Source organism: Anguilla anguilla, chromosome 13, assembly GCF_013347855.1.
Source record: "Anguilla anguilla isolate fAngAng1 chromosome 13, fAngAng1.pri, whole genome shotgun sequence".
NCBI classification, from domain to species: Eukaryota; Metazoa; Chordata; class Actinopteri; order Anguilliformes; family Anguillidae; genus Anguilla; species Anguilla anguilla.
This window is the reverse complement of record NC_049213.1, coordinates 27699926-27726703: the sequence shown is the minus strand read 5'-3', so window position 1 is coordinate 27726703 and position 26778 is coordinate 27699926. Positions and strand designations below refer to the sequence as shown.

At 40.9% G+C, this 26778-nt stretch overlaps 1 protein-coding gene across 8 annotated transcripts in view; it reads left to right on the top strand.

Annotated features, from left to right (window-relative positions):
* Positions 1–26778, top strand: part of foxp1b (forkhead box P1b) — a 175958-nt gene that overhangs the window by 58969 nt on the left and 90211 nt on the right. For 6 of the 8 annotated variants that reach the window (XM_035389422.1, XM_035389416.1, XM_035389418.1 and 3 more), the window contains one exon: positions 11693–11758. The gene's annotated coding sequence lies outside the window, so the exon portion shown is untranslated. Of the gene's footprint in view, positions 1–6233; positions 6604–11692; positions 11759–25625; positions 26084–26778 lie in introns of those variants that run through there. The other 2 variants (XM_035389420.1, XM_035389421.1) reach the window with 2 other exon arrangements.

Sequence of the window (26778 nt, the reverse complement as noted above, 5' to 3'; positions counted from 1 at the left end):
CTTTGGAATCCAGCACAATGCACAGTATTGTGGCACAGTTCAGCAGATGTTTATTTTATTTTCCCACTTGCTCAGAAATGCATGTTACACCCAACAAAAACAGCCTCTCTCCAACCTGTCTATCTGCGTTGGAGTGAGACTTTGGTACTGGCACTGAGCTGGCCCTCCTGCACTGTTTGACAGGGTTAAACATTGTGAAAGATGGCTGGAGCAAGCTGTGACATCTGCAGCAAGTATTAACCAGAAACTGTAATTAAGTGGAATCAGCTATTTTTAATTCTATATGCTGGGTAATAACAGCACAGTAATGAATAATTTAAGAAAGGGAACTGCCACCGTACTCTGTTTAAGAGTTTAAATTTAGACAGTGTCGTTGTCCAGCCGTTTGATGAATTGGTTATCTGTCCTGACTATACATCTCAATGAAATATCTTTTTCTATCTTTCTTTTAAGCAGCACAGTGAGATTGGTCATATTTCCAATTGGACACTTCTGAAATAAAAAAAAAGATCTGCATGATGTATTGTAAGCCTTATATACAGAGATGTAAGTCTGGTACAGTTAGCATGAATATTTTTTCTTACAAAAATGATTAAGATGCTTTTCTGATGACGCTATGTGAGTGACACCGTTCAGTGCTTGATGTTGGTATTTGCCTGCTGTTGACAGGCAATGTTAAATTTTGAGTGAGACTAAAAGAGAGTACGATGCTTTCGGTATGTCCATCAATACACTGAACTTATAAATGCAGTTTTAAACGGTAGTGAGATGTTGAGGGTTTTGAAAGAGCAGAATTATTTGTGGTTGGAGGCCTGAGCAGCAGAGAGAGGTCTAAATTGAAGTGACCACTGAGCCAGAGATTGGCTGCCCTGTCAAATAAAGATTAGGCTTTCATTTCTCCATCTAATCCCTGTAAATCTCTCAAGGAAGAGTCTAGGAAACATGGAGCTTTAACCAGAACTCAGCTTTACAGCCTCTGCCAGCCCTTATCTCTGCATGTACACCCCGCAGAACAAAGCAACCTGTTGTTTTCAATTGCCTCGGTCAAGCCAGGCACACGCGCGGTTTGCTGATTTTTCAAAGAGCAGTTTAAATTGGGATGATGTCATAGAGGTTTCCATGGTAATCAGGTACATTTTTATAATTTCTTTTAAGAACAGGTGTCAGGGAGGGCTTCTGCCTCAGAGGCACCCAGTGAAGCCGGTGGCTGTGTGGGAACAGCACACTGTCATGGCTGCACACGTGCTAAGAGTGCCATAACTGTCGGCTTAATTGCCACACACGTTTTCTCCTCCCTTCTCCTTGCTACAGGCAGTTGAATATCTCTTTTTTTCCTTCTTAACATATTCTAATAATTCTTATTCTTGAATTATTCATTTGCATGCATTTAATTATTCAATAAAGTTAATTTCTGATCAAATTAATATTAACACTTAATGAAATATTTATCTTCAATGTTAAAAACGATGAACTCCCAGGCCTATTAATACAATCAAAAATAGAGACTGTTGGTGAGTTAAAGCAAATGCTCCAGAGTACATTTCATTCAGCTTGCTCGCCTTCTGTGAAGGGGTGAACTCATGTATTACAAATTGGCTTGGCGTGACTCGCACCATGCTTTGTGAGGTGGGCCTGTTTGCTTGACCACTCCATGAACCCCGTGCGGTCAGAGCGACCTTGAGGTTGGCGTTGTGTCGTGGGGGATCGTGCATGCCTGGTCCTCACTGATTCAGGGTCACTGTCCTCACCCATCACTTGTCACTCATTGTGGGCTAACCAGAAAATGTAGCACACACAATTGTCAGACGGCTAGCTTGCCTACCATGTAGATCCGTCCAATGCTATAACCACCACCGCCACCCCCCCCCCCCCCCCCCCCCCCCGTTGCCCTACCAGTGACCAAGCTTGCCATATACATTGCAATTTGAGGTGGCCCATTTGTGTTGTAAACGATTTTGTCACACCCGTGGATGAAGGACGCATTTGTAATTTAAACCAGCTTCATTGGACCGGCACATTCAATAAAAAGATATTCGCTCTTGTCACTGCAATATTCTGAAATGCCTTTCAATGTCCTGGAAGCCGCATCATTTGCTTAAATTAGCTGAAAATACAGCGAGGTGAAAGATCTCTTTCATTTTGTGTCGGTTTTCCTCTCTTCAGCGAAAACATCATTTGCATGTCGATAGATTCAGCAGTATTCCGACTGGCCTTATTTCCCTGTTCTTATCACACTAACTTGAGCGCATTATTCAGTTTTGTTCATGCATGTACTGAGCGAATGGTAACAGCAGGTAGTAATATTTGCACGTTGATAAATGCACATATTTGCTCCTTTTCCTTTATGCAAAAATATCAGGATAGGCTTGTACCAGATAATGTCAATAATGTCCCATTTCCAGTCTGGTTTAGTTTCAGTGGTAAAACAAAGGTACAAGCATAACAAGACTCCAATTTCAGTTCAGTAGCACTTGAACTGCGTATTTGAAATGGCTTCTTCCACAACTATACATTCAAATCAGTTACATATATCCATATTATATATATATGATATGCTGATATGGATATTTTTATAGACACAGAAGTAATTGTATATGTTATTTTTTGCAACAGTGCCTGACCAGAACAGATCAATTATATAAAAATAACAATTAAAAGAAAATAAGTGATATTGCATTACAGGCATTTAGCAGACGCTCTTATCCAGAGCGACTTACATACCTTTTTACATTGCATTTACATAGCATCCATTTATACTGCTGGATATATACTGAAGCAATGCAGGTTAAGTATCTTGCTCAGGGGTGCCACGGCAGTGCCCTACCTGGGATTGGAACCTGTGACCTTCAGGTTACACGATCAGCTCCATACCATTATACTAGACTACATTATTTGCAAGTGTGAGTCATGGAGAGAACCATTCCATAGTGGCAGTTTGGTGTTCTCATAGTGGCTTACTAATGGGCAGAACCCACTGCAGGGTGTTGTGGCACAGTCTCCAGGTTCAGAACATGTGTGTAAAGGCACAGCACTGCTCTTTGAGGAAGGGTGTTCACATCACTGTCCTGATTTAAATGACAATAGTCTAATTAACTCGACCCCTGTGTCAGAGCAAGAAATGACTGCTGATTCTCAAGTTTCCGTTAAATCCTTTGTCTTCACTCAGTCCAAAAAAAAAAAGAAGGAAGACGTTTTCCAGCAAATGCACCGGCCCCTTCAATGAGACCGCTAATGGCAATTATTTTTATAAGCTAATTAAATCCAGTTTCTATTTTTTGTGCCAAAATCCTTGAGGGATTGATATTTTAAGGGGTAGTATTACAAGCACCTTCAAGCACTATTAGTCATATGAAATATTATATACAATTATAAAACGGTCTGTTTGTGTTCAGTGTGATTTTATTCTAAACACGGTTAATTACACTCGTCCTGCAATGGACGGAGCAAACCGTGTGCGTATTGGGCTGGTCAGACCCATTCCTTCAGCATCACTGGAACTTCAAGCCTATGCAGAGGTATGAAAGAGTGGTAGAGAAGTTAAGCCTAGATAACATCAGCGCATTTCAGGCCATATAAGCATTGTAGTTTCAGGTTCTGTTTCTCTGCTTGTGTGTGATCTGCTTCCATTATTTGACCACTCGCTCTCACACTCTTCCGAGAGAAAAGCAAAAACAAAAACCTTTTAATGACTGAACTGGAAGCAGCTTTCTCTATCCTTTCTCCTTTTGTCTGGTGATTAAGGTCTACAGGGGGATAATTATTCTTTAGTCTTGAGTCAATGAAACAAAAACTTTTCTTTCTCTTCCAAAAGCGAGGGCGAATTTTTTTGTAATGCTATCCGCAGACATCTGCCCTCTCCCTCGACAGATGCATGGAGCGTGCATTTTGTTTAAGGCCACCGTCTCGTCATCGTTTGTCAGGTCTGGGGCCAATGCAATCTCTCTCCGCAGCCTGGATCTCTGCGGTTTCTCACCAGTGCCCATGTGCGGGGAAAGCGGCTGGGCCGCCATGCAGGTGCACAACAAAAAAGATCCTAAATTAATGACACACAAGCCTTTTTAGAGCATGCAATGTGCGGGCTACTTTCTGGAAACCAGAAATTGGAGTCTGCTGTGGTCAGTGGCTGGTTTTGAGATTTTTCAAAATAAAAGAATCAGATGTCATTGGTTTAGTGCTTGCCTTCAGAGTAGGCCCATTTTGAGTGTCTCCTGCACATGGGCTATGTTTTACACACCCTGCATTTTAATGCAGTTTAATCACACAGTCCGCATTACCCCCACTTGATGGAGTTTATGATTAATAGTGTCAATCTGATGCCAGGTTGACAGCAGTTGATTGACCATTTTGAAAGTTCTAGCATGAGCTGCCATTGTGGATATATGTGTGTGTATATATATATATATATAAAACCACTGTTTCTCATTTGAAAAATTTGATTTACAATGAAAAAGAAACCGATTTCAGGGGTACAGCCCCCTAAAACACCCTTGTGTCCCCCTCCCATATGGCCACTGCAGGACACCCACTTGAGCCCCAAGTACTGTCTGTAATCATTTCAGATCAAACAAAGGGCGCTTTTACACAGTAATGCTGTGAGTTAGTTAACCATGAAGGCATTACGCTGTTTCGCATTTTTTCTTTCAAGCATGCGCAAAATGTGCTTATTTCGCACAAGCGTTTAAAGGCAAAAAGAGACATTGGCTATTAATTCAACAAAACTGTTGGTCGGGTGCCATTTGGTATTTGTGAGGTGCGTACTACAAGTCGCGGCCTGGGAGCACATATTTAACTGTCCTTGTGGAAGTTCACATCTGGTGTGTGGAGGAGCGGGGCTGAGGGGCAGCCCCTCCGCCCGGCGCGGGTCTCACATTTCATCATCTGCTCCGCAGCGCCGGGGCGATCCGGCACAAGTTGGCCGCTCTGGATCCATCTGTTGTTATTATTTTCCACTGATAATTGGCTTGAACAATGGAATGCCTGTGTCCCCAGCCTTTGAAACTTTACACCCTGTTTATTTTCCAGAGGTCTCGTTTCTGCTCTCCCCTCTCCCCTCTCTCTCCCTCTGCCTCCCTCCCTCTCCCTCGCTCCCCCCCCTCCCTCTTTCTGTCTTTCTCTCTGTCTCTCTGCCTCCCTCTCTCCCTCTCTCACACTGTCACACTCTCCCTCCCCTGCTCCCAACAAGTGGAGCCTGCATGAAAATGACATCTTTGACTGTGCACATCAGTATGTGTCACTCAGCATCTAAAGCTGGGCTCCAGATATTCTGCAGGGCTCAGCTCCCGTTTTCTTAGGTTCACTTGAAGTAGCCAAGAAGAAAGGAGAGGGGGTGGGGGGGGGAGAGACGGATAGAGAGGGGGTAGAGAGAGAGTGAGAGAGACAGAGAGAGAAAGAAAGACGGTGCCATTTAAGAATTGGACAATGGTGGTTGTTATAAAGCTCATTATCAGTTTGCTTCCAGTTTTATTTTTCAGTTTCTCCACTAGGAGGTGTTTGAGTGAGTGCATGAAGCTGAATGTGAAGTCTGATGATGAAAAAGAAAATGCCTTGCTCATATGAAACAGAATTTACTCTTAGGATTATTGTTTTCTAGTACTCAGACAGCAAAAAGCATACATTAATGTGCTTCAGTGGTCATTGCTAATAACTAACAAATAATTACTATTATTACTAATAATTTACAAAAGTGCACATTTCTAATTTGTCATTTCTGTACGGTAAGGTTTATTCATTTTAGTTATTGACAGTTATTTGAACTGTTTTGTCTTGGAAATTGGAATTTGAATCATTCTCAATGTAAACAGCACTGAAATGACTTTACATTGCTTGCATTACAGTCAAAACGGAACAATTACACTTTTATTCTGTCTTATTTTCAGTGGCTAATTATGAATAAATCAAGTTAAATGAAATTAAGTTAATATAAGTTTGAATTTAGTGTTTGAAGTGGTTCATTTGAGTGGTTTTATTTAAACACCCTCAAATGGCTTTTTAAAAGAATTTTAGCAGACTGCTATGAAATATTTTTTTTTTTAAATTTAAAAAAACAAGGACATGTACTGTAAGCAGACGAGCCTTTTCTCTTTTTTGTAAGCATTTCCTCTCTGTGTACGGCTTTGCACGCGCAGGTGGTGTCTTAGCCCCTGAAAACCGGGTATAAATGTGTGTGGTGCTTTTTTTTTTTCTTTCTTTCTTTTTTTATAGCTGTAGAACACGGTTTGTTTTCTGGGTGACAGTGTGCTCACTTTGCCATTCATTTGTTCAGGGTGCTCTGTCTAATTAAAAGTGCACTGCACAGGTAGGACCTGTGGCCGGTGCCTGGTTTGTGCCAGTCCTTCATTTGCTGAGTGTTTGTGTTTATGCAAAGGGGCCTCTTCCTGCATATTTAATCTAGAGCAAGGCACTGGCTTTTGTTGTGTTTAGACCACATACCTCCAGCCCCTCTGAATACTGCAGTCAGTGCTACAGCTCACTGAGCACTTCTGCTAGTTCGCCTACTTCTGCTTCTGCTAAGAGCTTTTCTGTACTTGTGGTGAAGGAAAAAAAAACTGCTTTTACCAAACAAGTGGGATTTACAAAATGGTTCGCAACTTTCACTGTTCACGGGTAAGTCAGCCAAGATTTTGTTACTTTTTTTTCAGTGTCTCATTCTCCTCCCCTTCTCTTGTCTTGACTTGTCCTCCTTTTATGAGCTTATGCCAGACGTGGTCGTCGATGTGCACGGATATATTCTGCTGGGGAGATGCAGGTGGTCGAAGAGCGGGGACTATTTCAGACAGATCGTATGGAAGAGTCTGTGTAGTCATATGTAGTCTTTGGGAATTCACTTCTGTAACTGTCCACAAAGAAGTTATTACCATTATGTGCATAATACTAAACTTAGGGGTCTGTCTCTGGTCTGAAGGGCTGCTGGTTAAGAGAGAATCTACAGTAATGGGAAGGTCCCCCTCAATTCTCTCTCTCTCTCACTCTCTCTCCCACACTCTCTCCCTCTGTCTTTGTCCAGGGAAATGGAATCTGTGGGTTATTGATATAAATAGCGCACGGGATCCACGGTGAGCGAGGAGCTTGGGAAAGGGTCTGGGAGAACGGGAATGTGATATCGGGGGAGAGAGAATTGACAGTGCCCCTGTCTGCCAGTGTGGAAAGGTATTAGCCATAAAAATAGCATTGCATAATGGTACCGTAGGTTAGCCCTGTGTGCCGGGCGCACTTCTTCCCTCTCTCTCTCGCACCGCCTGCGTGCCGTCAGGGCTTCAGATTGCCGCCCGTGAGTTGGACATTCGCCTTTTCCCCGGCTCAGATACCAAACGAAAAGATTGATGAGTAAACAATAGCCGCAGCTGTATTTGTTTTGTTTTGTTTTTTGTTTTGTTTGTTTTTTTGACGGATTTATTTTTAATTTTGTGAAAGCCCAAACGTATTGGGTTTGGGTATTGGAAGGGAGGGGTGCATTCTTTTCAAAGTGTGCTGTTGCCTGTTAACATTTAAATAGTGTGAAGAAATGCACTGGCTTGTTTATTTTGGGTTTGGGGAGAGAAATTCCACTTCCTTGGTATTAAGGCGGCAAAGCTCTGTCTGTGTACTTTCTGTACTTTGTTCTTAGCTCAGCAAAACGTGAAAGCAGGTCCAAAAGAGAGAGAGAGAGAAAATCTCTGGGATCAGACGGCTGACATTCAGTGGGCTGCAGGGTTGCTTTTTCAGCTTTTAAACATCCAAGGGTTTTTGAGGAGTTGGGTGTAATTGCTGCGTTTGCGTCTGTTTGTGTTTCAGAAAGTGCTGTTGTTTACTATGAGCGAGGACTTTACAAGTTAATGCCAGAGGCCTGCCAATCAGGTCAAAAACATTCAAATGCTGAGGCAGATTTTATGAGACATTTATGTTTTCATTGAATTGGTCTATGTTAATAAAGTAAAAAGGGAGAGAGAAAAACTGTGCAGTCAGCCCTTTTGTGAAATACTTGTAAACAGCTGCATTCGTTTCAAAATGACTCATGCATTAGATTTTCCTGTATTTCAGAACAGACAGTGACATGGAAAGTCTTATGCACACACCCTAAAAACAAACACAAATGGACTGAATATAGATATCAGTTACTCCACTGTGCTTGTCCTTTCTCTGCCCTCCAGGGTTTTTTGTTTTTTCCTATTTGCAGCACTTCTAAAATCACTTTAAAAAAGTGCATTATAACCACAATGACTATCTTGCTGTGAATATCATCTATTTTATTTAGAATCTATGATATAGTAAATGGGTACACATTGTGATGCTTTTTATGTATCCGGTAATGTCTGTAAGTGCTCCAGACCTCTGGATAGGTCCTGAGTACAGTGAGCAAGAGACACAGGACCATCCTATTGGCAGCTGTCGAGTTGAGCACTAATTAATATGCTAATGACGTGTGAAAGTTCATTAAGGACCACCGCACAAGTAGCCACAGATATCATATTAAGCATGCTCAGAGTAATTAACGGAATAACTTTACTTTGTGGTAAATATTCATGGGGTCCTCTTTTGTCCCAACTGCATGGAGTGAGTAAAAGCCTATCCATTAGGAACTGCTGAAGAGCAGCCCCAAGTGCATCCATCCTGTTATTGGGGACGGGCATATTTTTATTTGAGGGGCATTAACTCATATTTTATACATAGGATCCTGCTACAAAAACCAAGGTCACAGTTAACGTATCAACAACGTGGACACAATCAGTAGATTCCTGACCCCCTTAACAGAAGGAGAACCCTCTCTACAGTTTGGACGTAAAAGACAAGATACATTGTTAATATTTGCTCCTGTTTATTGTAAAAAAAATAAAATACCCATTAAAATGAACATTTCCACCACACTGTTTTTAAAATTTATGGTGTGCACTGAAGTGGTCATCTGGGGAATATGTGTATAGCCCAGCCAACAGCAAACTGGCAGCATTCTTCAGAGAATGTTAAAAAAAAAAAAAAAACTTCAGATTCATGAAGTTATTAATAATTACAGGAAAACCCAGCCCTGTCTGTACAAAATGCTGTCTGGTGGTGAACTTTATGGTAAGCCTGTTGATTCATTTGGAGGTGGAAGTGAAATTTTCCAATCTGATGCAATTCATGTAAATGTTTGTCTGTTGGAGAAAGTTGTTCCGTGGTTTAGTATCATCAGTGATATTATATTTTCTTATACATTTTCTGTAGTAAATACAAGGATTTCTTGAGTGGTTCTCAAAGTCATATAGTCATACAGTATACATACAGGATTACAAAATGCACTGCATTAAACATGACTACGTTATATACGGCAGGTTCATTTCTCACACATACACACACTCACACGCACGCGCACACACACGCACGCACACATATATATTGTATATTATCGTATGTTCTGGAATTATGTTCTGGAATTAAACAAAAGTGTTATCACTGTTCAGTGACTGAAAATGGTGGTATGAACACACACACACACACACACACACGCAGGTGTGTCTTTCCAACTAATCATCACAGGCAGAAGCTTATTTTTCTGCTCTGAAATCTGAATGTTGAGATGTGTGATGGGCTCCCATGCCCAGCTGAGACAGTCTGCATGTGGTTATTCATCTCCACCCTGCGTTCTCTGTTCTCCCACTGGTTTAAATGGCAGCATTACCACCATGTGGACTTTTTAAATTGAGACAATTATCTGGTTAGGTATTACAATATGTCTGTTACGTCCAGGAGAGAAAAAAACATACCGCTGTGACTGCAGTCCTGTTCTTTTTTCTTTCTTTTTTTTTTTTTTTGCATGAAAGCGATGGAATATTTATGAAAATGAACGTGTTAAACCTGCAGACTCTGTAAACTCATTCTGTTCCTGGGATTCAGAGATGACGTTTGTTGTATTGCGAGTTAAATATGGCAAATACGCTTTGCTTTTCTATATATGTTATTGATGACAGTATGTTTGATTCGTAGTGAAAGACTGTTGTTTGAAAAGCTGCATATACAAAACCCTGGTTTGAACACGTTTACCCTCTTTTGTAATCCTCATGCAATTCAAATGCAGTTTAATGTTTACTTGTGTTTTCAACATGGATATTTAACAGATAATTCATTTTGGAAGGGAGTACAAGTAAACTTTTGCTTTTTATCTGTCTGCAGCCAGCTCACAATAAACACTTAAACCTGCAGAAATGCAGAGCAATGGATTTGACTGCCAAATATGAACGGCGCAAAAGAACGCTGTGAAAGAATGTGCATTTTTCATATTTGGATATTCATTAATGCTTGTATTCAAATGTCCTTGAGATATTGCCTCAGTTGCTTTTTAGTTTTCCATAAAAAAAGTTTGGCCTTTGAAGTTAGATGCTTACTCTGCCATGTATGGCATTGACTGGAGGGGGTGCTGCTGTACCCAGACCCACCAGAACTACTGTGAGAATTTCTCAATGGTCAGATGCATTTAACCACCAGGTGGGGCAGTCTTTGAAGAGCGTTAAATAAATGTATGCCCTAATTTCCTTTATTTTTAGTGTCAGATGGCAGTAAGGCTTTTTTGCAGAAAGTCAGAGTTTTCCTTAACTGGCTACAATGAGTGGAGTAAATCACCTTGAGCATGCAACGGGAGGAGGGAGATTGAGGGAGTGATTGGTAGTGATTTAGCGAAAGTGACATCTATTTACTGCAGTGTGTTTGGGGGCGATCCCTGTTGGACAGACAGTGTGCCCTTTATACCTGCAAACGTGAGTAGCACCACTCCATAAACTCACACTTGTCTCGTCTAAAAGAAGTCCAATGCCGTTCTGATGACTGCACATGGTCGTGCTTTGCACACACATTAGATTAGGCGAACGCTGGCGAAAGCAAGAAAAGCCACAGTTTCCTCCTGGCCTGTGGCTCTGGTCCAATCAGCTCTCAGTGGGCTCAAACGGGAACAAGCGCCGAGCGAAACACAGTCTTCAGCACTTTGTGTGAACTGTCACTCTTTATCATCGTTTGCTTTGTCCGGCCCAGCGGTCATCGTGCAAGACTGCATGCTACATGGTTTCATAATCTGAGCCACGGTGACCTGTTTATTGATGGGCTCCTGTCTGAATCTAGATAAGTAGACCAGCGAGGAAAGTGTTTGCTGTCAGAGTCGAGCTTCACAACACCGGAGAAAGTGAAGACTTTTCAGCTGGAGGATGGTCACTTGATATACTAGTAATGTGAAGAGCCAGCGAGGTGTGTTACGTTCAGGCCTCTGCATTCATCTCAGTGTAAAGTCAAACAGATACAGTCATACAGGGATTCCTGATCTGGCTGCCAAAAAAAGCGCTTCATCCAGTTGACACAGGGAGCAGAGAGGTTTGTTCTGCCAAGTTGTAAGGAACGTGAGAGGCGGACTGGGGTTGCGGGGTTAGCCGGCTCTGTGAATGGATGCTGTATTTCAGTGGGGAAAAAAGAGCAAGAGATGCCCTCCACAACAAAGAAATAAAAGTAGGCTACAGATTTATATTCATGTCTCAAAGGCCTGCTATTTGTGTCAAAGGTTGGGTTTGAAGGAAGTCCTGTGTGATCAATAATGCATGTATCACCTGGATATTTCCTTTTGAGATCTGTTTTAGCATGTTGACTGCATGTGACTTGTTTTTCTCGCACTGGGTCTGTCTATGTTGGTCGCTAATAGGGACTTCTAGCAGTTAGCATCTGTAATTATTCAATTACAACCTGTTATTTCTTCTGTCTGCAGGGCAAAAGGCTGAACTCTGAAAGCTGGAACTGAAGATTGCTTTAAACAAGCAAGTCCTTGAAGAAGGTAAACACAAGATTATATATTAGATTCCAATCTTGGCATGGGGTGGAAGGTGTATTAAATAGGCTTAATGAATAACTCAATGTGGGGCCGCAACCTTGTTTGTACATATTGTTCTCATTGACATTTCCCCCCCCCCCTCCCCTTTCTGTTGTAAAGACTAACTACAAAACAAGCATTAGAGGACCTATACTGTATACTGTCTTGTTTCCTGTAGTGTGTTCTTGTCTTCATGTTCACATTTAGACTGACAAATGAGGCTTTGTTTACTATGAGGAAGAAAGGTAGACCACTGTGAGTACAGTTTATTACTGTATGTATGTGTGCTCCATATATTTATTAAATGTAGTATTATTTTGCATATCATCACTTATGATTCACTGTGGATGTTTTCCAGAGACAGTAAAAAAACCAGGAAAGAAACATTTTAGCCAGCTAAGAATAACTCACAAAATGATTCTGTACTTTTAACAGTCAATTGCATTGAACTCCTGACAATGATAGGATACACAAAAGAAAACGGCGCATTAAGACACTAAGCATTGTCAGTGGTGAAGGAAAAAAATAAAATAAACATGACACCCACTTATCCCATTGCAACAGAGCAGGCAGAGCAGTCAGAGCAGTCTGTCCTCATAGGGAGCAGCTGTGCCGTCATGGAGCGCCCCCTGCCACAGTCCTTGGTATTACATCGTCCAGCCCCTGCGTGACTTTCTCCCTGCCATGTCATGGCCAGGCTTCATTTGATTTCTGGTGCATCGCTCGCAGGTTTCTACCCTACCGAGCCAGAAACCCACGTGTACCGAAATGGCTTGCGATTCTGCCGTCGACAATCTGCGGTGTGTTCTCATCGAGGAACTGTCGCAGGAAAACCTTGGGTTTAGGAAATGTGTTGGGGGATCCCTTAAGCTGGTGCTCTGTGGCGTGCGCACCATTAACACTGCGCGCATGTGAGATGTGCAGGATCTCTCCCCGAGGAACATTCGACCCTGATGCACCGCGCATTTTGCTAGCACAGAAGGGACCTCCGTAAGAAGAATGTTAATACGGTTTCTCCTTTTCCCCAGACGGACTGTTAACACTGCTCTCACTAGCAATTAACCTGTGCCTGCTGAGAATTGGTATTTCTGTCTTATTTGAACTTTTAAAAAAAAGAGCCACATTTAGTGGATTCGAATCCGCTGTAGGTTCACACACACGCGCGCCCAACTGATAATTCAGCCAGGCAACAAACTCCTCTCGTTGTTCCCTCGTTCTGCTCGCCCGTGACTGTTGCATTGCGCTACATTATTTATGTGCCTGGCAGATGCCCCTGTCCGGGGAGACCTACGTAGCACACATTTTACATGTAATCCATTTATGCAGCTGCACGTTTTACCGCTGCAATTCAGGTTAAGTACACCGCTCAAGGGCACAACAGCAGTGTGGGAATCAAACATCTGACCGGGGATTCGAACATGCAACTTCCTGGTTGCATTCACATTCCACCCTATACCTCTTTGCCTCATTTTTCCCATTGCCTGTAGCTCTGGTTTGACTGTGTGGTGGTGCTGATACATGGCCGGTGTGGTCAGGAGATGTCTTATCCCCCCCCCCCATATATTGGAGGTGAGGGGGCGTTTGGTGGCTAAAAGTTCATAAACGGAGCGATCCAATGGCGTGGCGCAGGGGTGTTTATATTTTATAGGATGTCAGTAGCTCTGGGCTTCGGAGCAGCGACATGTCTGGGTTCTGTCTCCCACAGCATCATGGACAGTGATGGGCTTACGAGTCTGGCACATGATCTCACAACTAAAACACAGAACTCAAACACCCCCCCACCCCCCCACCCCCCCACCCCCCCACCTTCTCCCTAACATCAGGCCAAACCCTGACAGTGGGAAGGAAATCTCCCCCTCCCCCCAACCACTCTGTTGCAGCTGCTTGTGAGTGCTTCTTCCTTCTGAATGATAGCTTAACCCAGGATTTATTCTCTTTCCCCCCTGACTCCAGTTCCTCGGTCTAAAACAAATTTTCACCAAGCATTAAAATGCCAATGAGCCGTTGTTATCATAATCCTTACATGTTAGAGTTGGGAAAACCACACTGAAGCACTTTTTTGTGTTTGTGGAAAAAAAAAAATTATAAACATGTGGACAATTGAGTTGTTTGAAAGGGCATTAGGTTCAGTGGCAGTCGGAAATGTTCTTTTGTTAAGTTCAGAATGAGCATCATAAATCATAACCCTTTCATTTGTGTAGGCTAAAGTATTTAAATAAGGTTTCATGTTTCTCGCTATCTACGGAAGAAGCCAGTATCCTGTCTTGTTTAATTACGACTGCATGCTGAAATCCCTTTTTATTTTCTTGTTTAATTCAAGCAATCACTTCTGTTAGAAAACAGGAAGTTGCACTTGCAGTTGCAATAAATGCTCTTATTTATGCGAAATGCTTTGTCAGCATGCCCTTAAAACAGGTTCCACATCTGGCTCTTCCAGATGTAAGATCAGTTTGGAATCTTTCAAATTATTGTGTAATTAATGTTAATGGGCTGAAATCAGCCTAATCATTGACACAACTTTCCAATGCGATTTTGATTGCATCTCTAATGCAGAAATCCCTGTGGCAGCTTAGGGGATTAGCATGTTTCAGTACTTAAACCCGTTTAGAAGTGTGCTTTACTTTAATATGAAGGAGCAGCTTTTATAGTTCTGCAATGAGAGACGATATATTTGCATGAGTGCATGCACTGTGCCATATGTGTCTATTCATTTTCTTCCTCTTTATTTGTTTATGGATAGAAATGAATCATTCTGACAAATTGCTTGATTATGTCCAGCTAGTTCAGATACGATCGCAGTGACAAACTCGTTCTGAAAGCAGCACTTGTCTGAGCATGGTCTTTGAATATCGGGCTTCTCCTACTGGTGAACTGGTGAGGTTCCATTCGACAGCAGAATGCTCACACCCGGAAGCCAAAAATTCTTACTCTGATTATTGACTTCCACTAATTCTAAATAGCTTTCTTGTTGCCACTCTTATAAGTTCATTTAAATTTTAAAAAGAACTGGAGATTGCTGGACTTTCATTTTATGCTGTGAATTTGAATTCCTGTGATACGAGATCTGACGAGACTGTTTTATTTTTAAATAGTTAATCTGTTGTTAGTGGAATTAAGGAAGAATAACTAAATTTGTAAATCAGGACTAAAGAAAGGTCATATGTAGATGTCCATTATTGGGAGCAGAGGAAAGTGTAATTGTAGACACTGTTCCGAGTGCATTTATTGCTTACATCAGAAAAAAAAAGTAATTTCTTTATATCAGCATCAAGCTGGAAATTGCCATGTATTAGTATTAGGGCTGGTAAGCCTCTAATTCCATGGCATTTACAGCTGGCTGTGTTTCCATGCATTTATAACACTTTGATTCTTAAGAGTTCGTTTAATCGCTTTTGCCGAGCTCAGAACATAATAAACAACTTGCTGTTGCTAAACTGCCACATGGGGGAGATTGCTAACAAGAAAGTTAAATGTTTCTGCCACTAGCAGTTTTGTCACTGTGTTTTTCATGAGCTGTAACCACCGTAATGTACTTTCTGAGGTTGGATGCAGTAGTTAAATATAGTGACAGGCATAACAGCCGGAAGGCCCCTCTAGCTGTTTGAGAGAAAAAGAAAAAAAGAAAAGAAAAAAAAGCATCCCCTTTCACAGCGGCGTTAAGAAAACAAAACAAACAAAAACAGCGCTATATCTCTTGTTCTTATCTCGATGGTGGGGTAGGGGCATGCTGTAGTGTGCTAAATACTCCCAAATGCCTGTTCTCTTCTTCTGTCAAGAACATTGCTGTCTTTGCATAGCAGCAGTTATTGGGGTGGGCTTGGCATGTTAACATCCTATGCATGTTCGAGTCTTTTTATTGCCTCGCTAAACAGGTTGTGCAGGTAAATGCACACTGAGTGCCGAAGGAAGAATAAAATATGACACTGAATGGGACTACATTCTTTTTTCTCTAAGTGATGGTGCTTTCATGTGAGTTACCTTGACATGTAAAGTAGAAAGGACCACATTGATTGCATTATCGTCAGAATGCCATTTTGAAGCTCCTTTGGAAGGATTCTGCCCATTCTTCTGTCAACATCCCACGTTCATTTTTTTGTAAGTTCTGAAGCTATTGATCAGTCTAAAATTCAGTTATGTTTCTTAGCTGCAACTCCTTTGATATTGTTGGCCTGCCAAATTCCATTTTCAGATGAGCTGTCTTTCAAAGAGAGGGAAAATTCCCTCTCTTTGGTGTGTGGGTTGTTGTAAAAAAAAATAAAAAAAAAATTAATCTTTCTTTTTGTTTTTTTTGTTTTACCTTTTAATGTGACATTGCTCATAATAGATCCATATGTGTTCACAAGCTTGAATGCCTGCACTGTTGGTCAGTGCAAGGCTTTGCCAAGATGTCTTTGTTTGACTCCACCCCCGAATGGAAGGTTGACAATACTGCGAGATGACAGACTGGATGTGCTAGCATCTGATCAGTGTCTGATTAAAGACAATGGAAGTGGGCAGGTGCTCACTCAGTTGTTCTTGGAATGGTATTTATCAAGATGAACTTTGCTTTTGGTCCATTTACGTTTACAATTTTATTTATTTGGCGGTCGCTTTTATTTAAGCTGACGTACAATAAATGGAGATGCTACCTTATTCTTCACATGCTGCCATTATTGTGTAGTTGTATGATGGCAGTTTTGCAGTGGCATCATAACAGGTGTTTGGCTGTGTTGTTTTGACTGGTGATCAGCGGGAGACATCAGCTCCTAGGAAACTAAACTCAATCACAGACAATTTAGGTCCGTTTAGCTGTTTGTGTTTCAGTCTATATGTATTATTTACGTTCCAAAGTTTTCTGGTTTCACTTCAGTATTACTTCCTGGCCATCCTTTTCATAGTTATTTATTTGAGAGAAGAAATCCCTTTAAAGGATAAAGAACCTGGCATGGCTTACTTAATGAAATGGCTGAGACATCCTGTAAATAAACAGCTTGCAATTTATTGTCTGACACCCTTATGAAACAGATTGAGCCATGGAAAGAGAGAGAGAGAGAGACAGAGAGACAGAGAGAGAGATCTATGCAGGCACACTTAAAGCTAGAGTTTCTGGTCGGGTTCCCTGTGCTAGGTGAGAGTCTGTTGAGTAATGTGCCATCTACTGTGAGAGCAATGGCCTAGTCTGACAGGACAGCTTAGCCAGCAAAGTTTAAGGTGCCTGGGGCAAGGTTAAAACCATATTTACACTATCATTTAAACGTGTTTGTTTCATCTGCCTTTCACTGAGTCTAGATTCCACAATATTTGTGTACAGATGTCCGAGCACTGAGAAATTTGGACCGGTCTTCATACCTTAGAGGCTGTGACCTGTCCATTGCACAGCACTAGACTTGATTTCATGACAAATTGATTCCATCTCAGCTGATGATGCCTTCTGCTTCACTCTATAAGAAGCACTGTAAGACCGTATCCTTGTGTAGCTGCACTGAAGTAGTTATCAGTGCCTCTGTCCTCATTTTCACTTTGCCGGGATAGAGTCATCCCTGTGATGGAAGATGAGGGCAGATGAGAACTGCTAACCACGCTGAGTTAGAGAGAAATGAGTGTTACATTGCATTCAAATTGCTCTACATGTTGTTTGAATTAAGGATAAATTGAACCTTCAGACCCAGACACATCAGAATATATTCCGCTTTATTGTTATTTTTTTTCTTCAGGTTGGCCAAATGCTTCAAAAGTCAGTATACCGGTATGTATCATATCCGCAAAAACACTCCATGCGTCATTGCAAATCAGGATCCCCATTTTCCCAATCCCCCTTAATTTGGTTATCAAACGAACTATGCTAAATCATTTAATATATTACATTCATGTCTGACAGTTTAAAGTTGTGAGCGAAGCGGAACACTTTGTGATGAAGTGGAAAGCTCTTACATCTGAAATTCAAGTTTATTTGATGTGTGAAACAAAAAAAGAAATGGCCAAAGATTTTTTTTTTATTTTTCTTTTTTGCAGACATATTTATTTACTGTGCTTTTGCACCGATTTAAATCTTGGCTTCAACATTATTTTCCTAAACAGACTCTCCCTAGGTTAGGGGAAAAGCCAGAGCTGCTCAGGGGTCTGAAAACAGGAATGACAAACACCATTAACTGAAAAATTTCCATTTCATTGCAACTATGTTATTGTTTACTTTACCATACACATCCTAATATGGTTACCTCCCTGTTAAAGCTACACAGCCCAGAGTCGAGGGGCCCTCTCAGGGAACAGCTTTTAACTACCACTTAGACAATAAGAAACAAATGTCACAACTCTGCAAAGGCCCTGCTTTTCAAAGTGTTACAATACCCAACCTTCCCTGGCACTTGGCTCAGATCTCCATGTGATATTTATCCACTCTCCCTGCTGTCATCATGCCCTCTCAGTGCACCTCCCTCTCTCCTTCTCTATTTTCTGCCTTGCTTTCTCCTTCCCTCTCTTTCAATCTGTCTCTCTCTCTCTCTCTCTCTCTCTCGCTCACTCTCTGCCCCCCCCCCCCCCCCACCTTTCTGGGGTTGTGTTGGGGCCGAGTGATGTGCCTGTGTTTGTCTTGTTTAGTTATTTATCATGGGGGATTAGACTGATGTGTGTGGCCAGTTCACCTGCGGGTCGCACCACGCTCGCGTTCGTTTCACAGACAGACTTTGTCTTTGCGCCGCAGTAAGACAAAGGCTTCACTCTGTCTGTGACTTGCAGAGCAGCAGGCCTGGTTCCAACACCATGGTCCTTTTACAGTAATTGTTTGAGGGTTGTGCAGAGAACCGTGTCTCTTGCTAATCTTGGGCTGATAGTTTGCTGTGGCAGGTCAGTTTCTCCCAGACGGAGTCCAGTTTGTTCTCTGCGACTTCTGGATGCACATGTCACTGAATGATTTTCCATACACAGTTCCAGCACATTCAAAGACTCAGTTAAAATGCTTCCTTACAGATTGCTGATTTTTTTTTTCTTTGAAGTGAGTGACTTCGTTCCTGGATGAAGTCTTCACCTCAATTTGAAAATCCTCATGGCTCTGATATTTTTCCAGTGTTACCTGTGTCCATAGGAAAGGTGGGACATAAGGACATGAGGAATGTTGAAAGCCAATTGCTATAATCTGTTTAGGACGTAACACAAATATTCCTGGGAACAGACTCAGTATTGTTTTGACTGGACGAAAATACTTTTTTCTCAAAACATTTCTTTTTCTCATCAAACTTTGAAACTACTTTAAATGCATCTACCGTTTTCTCTTTATTTTTACCATAGGATGGTGAAACCTGTTTTGAGAAATAATTGGAATAGAATATCAAATATTGTCTGGACAGGATATTATATCATAATTTTTTTCTTTTAATTGCAAATATCAGAGTACATACCCATGGACACCTGTATTTACACAATTTACCAGGCTTTGGTTATTAGTGTCCTTTTGCAATCACATTGTATCAAGTGAGGAGCATCATCCACAGTTATTTTCCAGCCCTTAGAACCTGTCAGTATATGCATATTTTATGTACATGTGTCATATTAATATTCAGTAAATGTGATTGGTATACTGAGAGATGTATAGTAGCATGAAAGCCTTGTTTTTCATCATGCTGGTAATGCACAGTAAATGGAAAAGGTCATGGAGGGGCCTAGGTAGTTGGACTGAGATGAAGAGTTGTGTGCATCTCTTTCACACTAAGTACGCATCCATAGGCATACTGTATTTATCAGACATTCACAGCGTTGTGTTCGTTCTGAGTTACATATCTGCAAATTTAAACATTGGGACATGGAAATCAGCTAAAGCCTAAATTGTGCATATGGGTGTGGTAGCATTATTGTTAAGAAAAGTATCGTAATTAATTTTAAAAAATATGCTTTTGCCAGTATCATTCCTGTATGAATGGTAGCATCTCATCTATATATATGATGATATAGTATTTGCTTGAGTAAACATGATTGAAAGATTCTCTGAAACGTTTTCATACTTTGCCTTCTATGTGTGTGTGTGTGTGTGTGTGTGTCTGTAATTTCATTTACTTATTTATTTTTGGGGTGCGGGGGGTGGGCAGGGAGGGAACATATGTTTGCATGTGTACAGAGTACATTCTGTGTATTTCACAACAGCTTTATGATAGCATATTATGTTTAGAAGGTAGTGTCCTATTGGCTTAAACTCGGAAGAAAAAAAAGATACAGAATTTCCTATCTGCTGTTAATGAACTTTGTGTTTGCTGACTTGAAGGTCATTTTCCAAGAATTGCAGCACATATTCTTGCAAACCATATTTACAGCTATAGATGTAAAAACATTGTAAACGTATACACGTGGAATGGTGACACGGGTTTTTTTTTTTTGTCTTTGTTGTGACCTTTTTTCCTCCCCTCTCACGTGGAACTATTCTGGTTGTTTGTGTGTTGTGTTTTTATCTGTAGCAGAAAATGTTTTTTTTTGTCTTTTTTTTCCACAATTCATAATGGTATTCCTGCTCAGGACACAGTACAAAGTGAGAAATGAAAGCGAGAAGAATGCAGGGGGTATTAAATATGAATTTATGGAATATTCTAAGCCACATCTTTGGGTGTAGCGTACTGTTGAAAATAAAATTTATGTTGCCGGCTACTGTCCGTGAAGGTGCATTTGGACTTAGTATCCTTTAATTAGAAGTGAGATATTAGCATTTCATAGGGATTTACGCTGGAAGAGGGAATGGCGGACAGCAGTGCTTTCATTACCCGTCCTCTCTGCATGTAATGAGCACCGTCATTAGCTGATGGAGTGGATTTGCCCTAGTGCTACCTTGAAAGGCACATCATTTACATACTTCTTAGGAATAAGGCCTTTAATGGATTCCTCAATGAATAAAATAAAAAGCCACTTCTTTAAATTTTGAAGAGTCTGTTTCTGATAATGTACATTACCACTGGTTTGGAGTAAAAATATTTAAAAAATTAAAATAAGATAAAACAAAAAATGGCAGAGAAAAATGAACAAAAAAAAAAAAAAAAAAAAACTTGAATTTAAAAGTTAAAGCCGGTGAATTCACTTTGTGAGTCGCATAGCATGTCATAAATTTTGAATTAAATCAATAACGCGGGGACGTGAAAGTATAAAAGCCGCGGATCAAATAGGCGAAATATGACATGCAGATTGACTTCTGCCTGGAGACATGGGCACATAAATAAGGTGCGTGTGATTTGTATGTCGGACTTACAGAACTGCGAGGCACCGCTCTGCGGGGAGTGAGCGGGCGAGCGAGCAAGCGAGCAGGGTTTTAATATGTACCGTGTTCTTGAAGAGTTCGGGTGGGGGGGGGGTGGGGGGGTGGGGGGGGGGCAGTTGAACGTCACCCTGTCTCGGCTAATGCGAGAAAAGACTGGAGGTATTTTCATAACAGGGGCTTCTAAACCCTCAGCTGTCACTCTCGTGGCATCAGGCGTGAAGTGATTAGTATTTTATTGACGACTTCCCAAAGTGGCAAGTCTGGAAAATTGCATCTTTGATCACACAGAGTTTGCAAAATGTAACCTGAGTGCCGAGCGTAGCAGGTAAGACCCCAACAGGCAGCCCTGTCGCCCGGCGAAGGATCTTCCTTTCGTTTTTTATTTTTTTATATATTTTTTTTCATTCCAAAACACATATTTGTTTTGGATGTTTTCATTGGAGTGTACACAGCGATTACAGCTGTTCATTAACAAAATTGGGTATTTGTTTTAAACTTTAACCAATCACTTTGATATGCTAATTATGGTGTAATTTAATTTGAGCCCCGTAATGATGATGCTGTTATTATGGACATAAATGATGCAGTTAAGCTGAGAGTAATCTCATTTGCATACTGTACATGCCAGTAAATTAAGCCCTTTCCTGGGCTGCTTCAGCTTTAATTTTCCACTTCTTTTCACACACCAGCTCTCAGTCCTCTGCCTAATAGCAGAGCTGCATGTTTGATGTGGAGAGCCGCTTCCCCACACTAAATCTAGTCACAATATGTAATGCATAAAGGGCCTCATTATCGTACTAAGTGTTTCCTTAAGAAGTTGGGATTAATAAGGAGAGGTGTTTTTCATTCTTTGAGGCAACGCATTTATAATTTCTCTTTTTTTTTCTGTTCCTACACAGAAAGAGTAGTCTCTGATGTGATAAAGTTGGTCAGCATCATTTCTCCTTTCCGGCAAACAAACAATGGGAGGTAAGGCAGGAAGTCATTAGGGAGCTTTTAATTATAAAAATCCTCCTGTCACGGGAACATTTTCAAAGCTGCATTCTCATCGGCGCGTCTGGAAAGGAATGGTCTTAAAGCTTAAAAGTTTTGTTTTTGAAATGGTAAACCTGTGTGTGTGTGTGTGTGTGTGTGTGTGTGCTTGCGAGTGCGTACAGTCGCGTGCATGTGTGTAAATGCACTTACTATTTGCAGTCATTAGCATGGCAGCACTTTTGTATAATTCCAGAATTTATCTTTTTTTATAAGATTACAACTGTTTTTATTCATTTGTTTTTAAACGCTCACCCAGGTGTAGACAAATGATAGGCAGCATACAGCATTATGGAAAGAAAATAAAAAAAGAAATAAAATACATACCTGCACTGGGTGTTCACATTTTACATACATTTGCATAATGCGTGTATTTAAAACAAAATCAGCAATAACAAAAATGGCTTGTTTCCATTGTCGGCAACTGTTTTCTGTAAAATGGTAAACACCTCAGTCGCAGAGTAGCTCATTTGTACAGTTTAGAGGTTATTCTGTACACCAAAGCAGTCCTTCTTTGGGTCATTTTATAGAAGCACCAGAGCACAACCTTCTCCTTTATGAACTTTCTCTTTTGTCTTTTTTAAAAAGCGTGTTCAGCTCAAACACTGCACGGATCCTTTGTGTTTTAAAGAAGGGAAATATTTTATGGACTTAGCACTGACAATACAATTGCCCTTCAGCAAGAATGCTTTTCCATTTTGTACCATAAAGAATATTATTTTTCTGCCAGCCAATTTTCTCTGTTAGTCCCTAATTGGCTACATAAATCTCTGGCGTTGAGGGTGAGGAATGTTTCGGTGTCATAGAGTGTAATCTTCACCCTTATTTACCAATTCATTAAGATTCATTGATGCAGGATCGGTGAGGGGAAATGACAACATAAATCAGACCTCCAACATAATGACCCTAATCAGTTGGGAATTGCAGAAAATGTCATGATGAACTATGTCCTTGTATTAGTGCCACTGTACATTGTCATTGCTCTGCTTTATGAGTAGGACGCATCCTCCTGACACGGGCTGTATTTAACGAAAAAGAGTTGTTAAAACCTGATTCCATTAAAGCGCTGAGATTCATACAAGGTCTTTCGGTATTTAGCCCTGTGCCCTTTACCTTCAATTTAACTGCTTAATGGAAGGAGCGTACTTCCCGTGTTTTAACCCACCGAGTCCTCTTCTGGAAAGCCTGAGCTTCTGAAATAATAACCTCCTTCTTAGAGAACGCTATAGAAAGTACGCTATAGAAAGTACTGTGTATAAGGAAGCATGGCTAAAAGATGTGTGTGTGTGTGTGTGTGTGTGTGTGTGTGTGTGCGTGCGTGCGTGCTTGTATTTGGGGCTGGAGGAGGGGGGAGGGGTGGTGTACGGATGTAAGGGTTCTTAAGGTTTGTCCTTTGTTCAGACTGTATGTATACACACATAGAGACAAACACATACTGTACACGTGCGTGTGCGTGCGTGTGTGTGTGTGTGCGCGTGCGGAGATAGAGATCACACATATATTTATCAATGCATTTATTCATAAATGCTAGCTGGTTCCAATCTGTGTATATTTGCATATTGCATTGGCTAGTCTTTATTTCAGTGGATTAACGAGGCGTTCTGAACCCATTAAGATAATTATTGAGTATGATCATTCAGGACATGTCGGTGCATGGGCGTGTGGCTTTTGATGCGTGTTGTGATGTAGATGCTGGAATGGCAACAGCTCTCCGCTGGCGCTATATAAATTCCTTATTAAAGTGCGTATTAATTCCCCCGTGATTTTGATTCTATTTTTGTGCGCGCTCCTTGCCCGTTTGGTTTATTTTCCTGCTCCTCTTTAATGGGAAGCGTGGGTTATTGGAACCACAAAAAATAAGCGTCCATTACACCTGAGCATGCTAAGAGGTCCTTTTGTTTTTTCATGGAATGCCCACAGCTAAAATCTGAATTTAGAGCTCTTTTTATGTGGACACTGCCCTGTAAAATAGTTCTCTCTATATATAAAGAGGAGGAGGAAAATAAACGATATATGTATTTTATCATAGTAGAAAAGAATGTGAAGGGAATTGATTTTTACCAGCATTATTGTCTTGATGGCCAGGTGCCGTTCTAAGCATCTCGGGTGCTGAGTTTGATGACTGGGAATTTGCTTGGTACTAACGGTGCCTTTCTGTTTAACACAACACAAATGTTGAAATACAGTAAATGGTCTGTGTTTTGCATCCATATCATTATATGGTCATGCATGCAAATCGTTTTATCAGAGAAATAAATTATGTGTGATGACATTAGCTTAGTTAGTGATAATTTAGCAAACTTCATATCAAATAAATAACAAGTGACCTCAGCCTCTGCAGACTACATATGTGAAGCTGTCCAAGCCCTTACTTTGTTATAGTGTTTATGTTTAGGGTGATGACAGTGGGTATATAACAGAACATTCTGTCTGATCATCAGAACACCACTTCTCTGTGATTAAGTGTTCTTGGGTTGGCTGTAGGGAGAAGTGCAGATTCCATTTTCGTTGACACGAATGCGTTTAAAGTGCTTCCAGGAGCCTGCCGTCTTTGTGCGTTCTCCATGTGCAGCTAGTCGGATTCGTTAAGAGTGGCATCAGTGGTGCACATTAGATTTCACATAGAGCGATGCCAGCGAGAGATATTGTTTGAGAACGACATGGCAATTTACACCAGCAGTGTGCAACTGGGCAAGTTTACCCCCCAAGACGGTATTTCTAATAATACTGTCAGGTCCTCACGTGGTTTAAGCAGGGAATATTAATTAGACAAGTTCGAGGAGTCAAACCTTCTTTCCCTGGTAAATATGTTCAACACATTTCCTCTCCTAAAAGTACACATAACCAGTCCCAGGAGTAAAGCCCTAGCATGAATTCTAGTAAAAATGATTAAAAGTATATGACACACTTTAAATAATGTTAAAACAATAAGCCCTGCTGCAGATCCCATAGGAAAGGAAGGAGATTAAAGTCAGTTTTTTTTCTTTCTTTCTTTCCTTTCCCCCATTATACTTCTTTTTTTGACAGGTCTAATTGGTAAGATGAGCTTCAGGGTGAGTCCTGCATTTCCCACAACTTTCATACGGTAAAAAAAAAAAAAAAAACGAGGTCCACGTCTCGCCGATGATGTGCTCATTGCAGCGTTAATCTATGTAAGCCGCATGTGAGTGAGGTTATCAAAGGCAAGCGAAGGGGACTCTCTAAGGAATGTGCGGTAAACCGGCAGTTTACAGCTATAAAAAATACCGTCCCGTTCGCGTACGGCTGCCGTTAAAGTCATTCGTTTCATTTACTCGACAGTTGCTGCGCGGTCGTTTTTGTTCTGTGTTCTTTTGGTACGTGTGTGTTTACGGCAGGGCAGTGTCACGAGAATGCGTGAAATGTAAGTCGTTTTTGGCGGAGGTAAACTGTGCGTTCAGCCTTTGAGTTTTTAATAAACTTTATATATCTATTTGGCTTCACCACGGGAAAGTCTGCCTTTTTTCTAGCATCCGTGTCTTTCATTTATTCGAGCTTGTAGCATGGCAATGGGTTAATATTTATATGAAACGGCTTCCAAGGTCTTACTGAGTGCCGGGCTCTTTTTTCCTGTAGATGGTGTAGTAATACATTTTGAATCTAGATTTCACGCTTGAGGATCCTATTACATTCCTCTGTATGTGTCATAAATATGTGTTTGGGCTCTTAGATCATTCTTTTTCCCCCTTCTCTCAATACGGGGCTAAATGGATTTGGAGGGGCTAAATGAAATGAGTGTGAAAGCTTGATCAGGAGGGGAACAGGGATCAGTCAGGAAACAGAATTAACAGCAAAGAACCGCTCCGCAGACTGGATTGAATCCAGCAGTTGGCGAAGGCCATTTGCAAAACGACCCAATGCCGTCAGCTAAGTCACAAAGCTTTATCTTATTTTCATGCTTTTTCTTATTAAGTGGCATTTTTAGTTATTCATTTTTTTGTGTTACTCAATGGCATGTTTCATTTATTCCGAAACAGAATCAAAGGGCACGGAAGTCAGAGCGGCGATGGTGACATTTTTCTCAGTGTCTGGTGAGCTTCACATCGTGGTTGTGCCCACTCCGGTTTGTCTGCCCTCGCATTGTCCCTGGCGTGTCTTCTGTTCATGTCCAAGCGCTCATTTCTAACTTCATTTTTTATATTCTTTATCATTTGCTCTTTCCTCTGAGTGAATGGCAGTCCAGATCAGTGGTCGCACAAAACAGCCTATTTAACATATGAAAATGAGAGAGCACCATCGTGATCCAGCGTTAGCTTGTGACAAAAAACGCTTTCCCAATTGCTTACATTTAGAAGTGTTTATATTTAGAAATTATTTTGCTCACAACATTTTTGTCTTGCTGTAAAAATATTTACATGGAAAAAAACATTTTTAGACTGTCAGCATTGCTAAGGTCTTAGATATATAAATTTATGTCATGAATATGATAATACAACGGTCTTTTCACTGTAACTACAATAATATTTTGGTGATACTAATTCTATTAGTAATTTTTCTTGAATAATTACCCTTCTGAAAAGCCTAAACCACAACCTGTGCGCTTGATAACAGTCGTGTTGTTACTGTAAAGCAGAAAAGAAAAGACGTAAGAACCCACTCAGTCATGTTTTGTTGATTCCCAGGCGTAGTTACTGAATAATCAAAAGAGGTAATGTTTAACATGGTTTACAAGTTTCTTGGTGTGGTGTTGCAAAGACAATCTTTGCTGGGTGGTAACTAGCTGCCC